Source organism: Corvus brachyrhynchos, unplaced genomic scaffold, assembly GCF_000691975.1.
Source record: "Corvus brachyrhynchos isolate BGI_N302 unplaced genomic scaffold, ASM69197v1 scaffold412, whole genome shotgun sequence".
NCBI classification, from domain to species: domain Eukaryota; kingdom Metazoa; phylum Chordata; class Aves; order Passeriformes; family Corvidae; genus Corvus; species Corvus brachyrhynchos.
Genome location: NW_008236761.1, coordinates 1299427 through 1303912, shown reverse-complemented (window position 1 = coordinate 1303912; position 4486 = coordinate 1299427). Strand labels below are relative to the sequence as shown.

The following is a 4486-nucleotide window of genomic DNA, read 5'->3' as shown; positions in this document are numbered from 1 at the left end:
CCAGTCCTGGGGATGGACCTTGCCCGCCCCCCGCTGCCCCCCCGCCCCGGCTGCCCCGGTGCTCGCGGCTGCCCGATCAACACGGCCCCAGGACCAAGCCACAGGTGGTAAGTGCCCATCCATCCTAAAAGCACCTTTGTTTCACAGGGTATGTGACCCATCTAAAGCACTGGTGGCCTTGGGGGCCTGTCGTGTGTCCCTTGTGGTGGACAGATTCCCATCTGCGGAGGCACTGCTGGATGGCCAAGAGCCCTCCCAGCCCTTTCCGGTGGTCCCCAAGGGATGAGCTCTTGTTTGTTGGAGCAACCTCCCTGATAAAAAAGCAATTTTTGGATGGGAAAAAAGAAGTTTTCAGGTTAAATAATGCCAAAATTTGGTGGAAGAGGGTTTTATAAATATATATATATATCATTTTATGTTTACATATAACATCTCTCTATATAAGGTCCTGATAAATTGACCATCTCTGAGATGCTGAACCAAAAATTGCCTTTTCCTTGGCTGGGAAGGCTTAAACAATCCTCCTGCTTGGGATTCCTCATGTTATACCCCTTATCAAGCAAATCTGCCTTTTCCCCCCCAAAAAAACTGCCATCCCTCCGCTTGGGATCATGAGCACTGCTGTGCTGGTGGGTGGGAAAAGGGGGGGAAACATTTTTGTGCAGGCACTGAATATTTGATCGATAGGTACAAGTTTGATCCTGTGTGGGGAAGAATTGGTGCAGGCTGGGGGATGTGAAGGTGCTCTGCTCACCCTGAAGCACACTTGCGTGCTTTGGGATCTTTCCTGGGATGGGTTTTTGGCATTGCTGGCCCCTTGGCCGTTGTTTGAACACGAACTCGGGTTCCCATCACTCCGGGTGTTTGTGCCGGGAAGGGCTTGGAAGCATCACCTCCTGCTGAGGCACAGCAGTGCCAGCACCCACGGGGCTTTTAATAGCTCTGGGAGAAGCCCAGAAATACCCGTTCCCGCGGGGGATCTGCGGAGAGCTCGCAGGAATGATGCTGGCAGGGCTCTCTCCCCCTGCTCTGATGCCGATTTAAGAGGATGGGCTGGACCATTCCCTTCCAGCAGCCGCCGGCAGCCAAGCGTGAAGTCCCCAGGCTGAGCCCGGCTGTGTAACCCTTGCTGGCCAGGGCAGAGCCACATGGAGCAAGGCTGGTTTTCTTTGGATCCTCCAAAAATCCAGATCCCTGCAGCATCTTCCCTCCAGGATGTTCTCTTGGGCTCTGGCATCCTCCTCACAAGATATTCTCTTGGGATCCAGCATCCCTGCAGCATCATCACTCCCAGGATGTTCTGGGCTCTGGCATCCCCACAGCATCATTCCCCCAGGTTATTCTCTTGGAATCCTTCATCCCTGCAGCAGTATTCCCCTCAAGATGTTCTCCAGGGGTTTCTGCTCGCCATCCAGCTCCTTCTCCCGTTGTTGTCCCTACTGCCAGGCAACAACCATTGGTGGCTGAGAACAGGGAGCTCTTGGCCACTGTGTGAAACATCCTTGGGGATGTTTTGGGTGAATTTGGGGTGAGTTTGGCAGCAGTTTTTGCCTGATGGACCAGTTTAGGTACAGTTTTTTGTCTTCTCTCATCTTGGGCTGAGATGTGCTATGGAACCATCGAGCGTTATAATTAAAATGGGTTAATGAGGAACCTCCTGGAGCTTTGGCTGGTGCCACCTTGGGGATGTTGGCAGGTCCCCAAGATGAGGCTGTGCACCCAGTGGCATTTCTAAATAATTAATATGCTTAGTTTATATAATATATGGTTTATTTTAATAATTTATGGAGAGACGTTTCTTACTCAGGCAGCTCCCTGTGGTGTCCTGGGGCCGGTACCTGATGGCCCCGGTATCAGGGATGCTCTGCTGACCCCACACCCCGATACACCCCCAGCCCTGGTTTGATCCCAACTTTGGGATGATTTTGGGTGGGTTTTTACCAACTGCTTGGCCGAGCGTCTCCCGAGGTGGATGGGCCCCCCCTGTGGAAGCAGACCCTGAGGATGCTGCTCCTCACCTTGCCTGAACCCTCCGGCCCTGGGGAAGAGGGTGCGAATTTTCCCTTTTAAGGGCAACACCAAAGCTGTATCTTCAAATCTCTCTCCTGCCTTGGGATTTCTTTGTGCTCCAGCCATATCCTAACTGGAACCAGGATTTTTATTTCTCCTTTTGATTTACTAGATAGTAAAGAGCTGGGATGTTTTATTTCAGATGGCACCAGCTTTGCCTGGGGGGGCGGAGGGGGACCGAGCCCTGCAAGGGAGTTGCTTTAATTCGAAGTGAGAGCACTGAGGACCGGATGTAACTTGGCACTGGGATGGCTGGCTGGGAACAGGGATTTATGTGCTCCCTGAGCAGCAGAGAAGAAATAAGCTTTATTTTTTACTTTTTGATTTTTTTTCCCCTCCCTAACTCAATGGAAAGGGCCGGCATTGCAAGGTTGTGAGTCTGTGTGAGGAAATGGTCATCTCCACTTGGGAATTTTGGGGGGTGGGAGCATCCATACCGTATCATGTGATGGTCTGTCCATCCTGGTGTCCATCTCCAGCTGACTGTACTGGGATATTCTCTTGGGGTTGAGTGTCCCTGCAGCATCATTCCCCCAGGGTATTTTCCCAGTTCCCATGGTTTGGTGGTGGCTTTGGCAGAGGTGCATCTGGCACATCCCACCGAGAGAGGTAACATGCTGTTCTCCCTCGGGGGCAGCACTGTTTGTCCTGGGTGCTTTCCAGCAATTCTCCATGGGGCTGGAGCCAACCAAGCCATCCTGGGTGCAGAACTCCTTCACACCATGCCTGATGATGGGCACGAGGCTTTTAATTCCTCAGGGGTCATTAGCAGCACGTCCTGCTCTGGCAGATCCTGTGGGAGAAAAAACCCAAAAACTCAAGATAAAGACTTCTTCCTGCTTCCAGCATCCCAAAAGCTGCTGGAATGGGCAACACACACAAGCATGTGTGTACACCCATGTGCAGCCCCACAAAGCCTAGCACCAAGGCAGGATGCATTTAGGATGCATTTGGGATGGATTTGGGGTCCATTTGCTGCTCAGCGAAAGTATGAGCAGGATGCCAGACTGGCAACCACTTGGATCTTTCTTCCCCCCATGGCTGAATCCGTCTGGGGATGGAAAATTAGGTATGTTCGCTGTCGTGCTGTGTTTATTGACTTAGCAGCAGTTGGATTAAACAGGAAAATATTGATTTAAATATAGCACCTCTGGGGAGCACGGGAGTCGTGGGAACGCGGCCCCCGGTGCCCTGGCCGCTGCCTTCCCCACCTGCTGCTCCCCGAGCGGGGCGGCCGCACCCCGGAAAAGCCATCAGGGATGGAGGGGGATCCCGGAGGGAAACGCTGGGGTCGCGTTCCCAGGGACGCTTGCGTAAACCACCCCCTTTCCTCCCCAGCATCCTCCCTCCCAGCTCATCCTCCAGGAGCTCCTCCTCGCTGTGGGGACAGCTCAAAGGCCAGATCCGTGCACCGGCCATATATTCCTAAAGTTTGTCATCTTTGAACTTAGTTTCCCTCCGTTCTCTTTGTGTAAATCTCCACAGAAACCAGGTTTGGGGCTGTGGCTGGGAGTGTTCTCATTTTTTGGTGTTACTGGAAGTCTGTAATTAAAGGAGCTGCAGGGGAAAGGTGGGAATGGGCAAATCTTGGCTTTCCTCTCCCTGCTCCGATGGTTTGCCCGAGTTTTGCGTCCCTGGATCCGCCGTGCTCAGCAAAATGCTGGAGTGGGAGGAGACTGAGGCACACAGGCAGCCCTTCAGAGAGGTGAGATGTGGGATGGAGTGTGGAGAGGTTGGCTGGAATCAGGTGGTGCTGCCTGTCAGTGGCATGGATTGACCCTGGGATCAATGGTACAGGGCCAGACAACGTGTCCAGGGGGGTGACCCAGCCCAAATCCCCTCAACTCTGCCCATTTTTGCCCTGTCCCTTCCTCGCTGCCAGGGCTCTGAACAGGGCTGCTTTGTCCCTTGTCCCCCCACTTTAATTAAAAGCCTCTAATTAATTAGGCAGCGAGCTCCACCAGAGGGGATGATCCATGTGGGATGTGCATCCTTTGAGGGCTGTGATGGTGGTGTGGGGCGGGATCCAGCCTTGGAGCGACAGGGTTAGCGCTGGGCTGAGCTGGTGCTGGGGGCTGGCCTTGGCCTGTAGCTGCCTGATCCAAAGGTCAGGCTCTTGGCAGGATCTGGGATCTGCAGCGAGGGTGGGAGGCTGGAATGGGCTCAGCAGGAGCTCAGCTTCCAGCCTGTGGAGAGACCCACAGTCCTGCATCTGGGATGCACAGGGAGCTCCCTGGGGCTGGGGTGGACATGGAGGGGTGCACAGGGAGAGGCTGGTTCTGGAGCTTGTGCATCCACAGAATTCCCTGGAGCTGGTGTGGGTGGGCATCCCTGCACAGGGAGTCCTGGAGTGCAGGGATACACATACAGGGGGTGTGGAGAGGTCCTGGTGCAGGGGTATATTCCCAGGGATGCA

The 4486-nt window shown here is 53.9% G+C and overlaps 2 protein-coding genes across 2 annotated transcripts in view; both read left to right on the top strand.

Annotated features, from left to right (window-relative positions):
* The window catches only part of LOC103625263 (rho guanine nucleotide exchange factor 17-like), a gene marked incomplete at its 5' end in the record, with an annotated part of 9820 nt that overhangs the window by 1972 nt on the left and 3362 nt on the right, over positions 1 to 4486 (top strand). The window lies entirely within an intron of this gene.
* Positions 7 to 4486, top strand: part of ARHGEF17 (Rho guanine nucleotide exchange factor 17) — a 24312-nt gene continuing 19832 nt past the window's right edge. Inside the window, exon 1 of the mRNA XM_017727081.1 lies at positions 7 to 107. The gene's annotated coding sequence lies outside the window, so the exon portion shown is untranslated. The remainder of the gene's footprint in view (positions 108 to 4486) is intronic.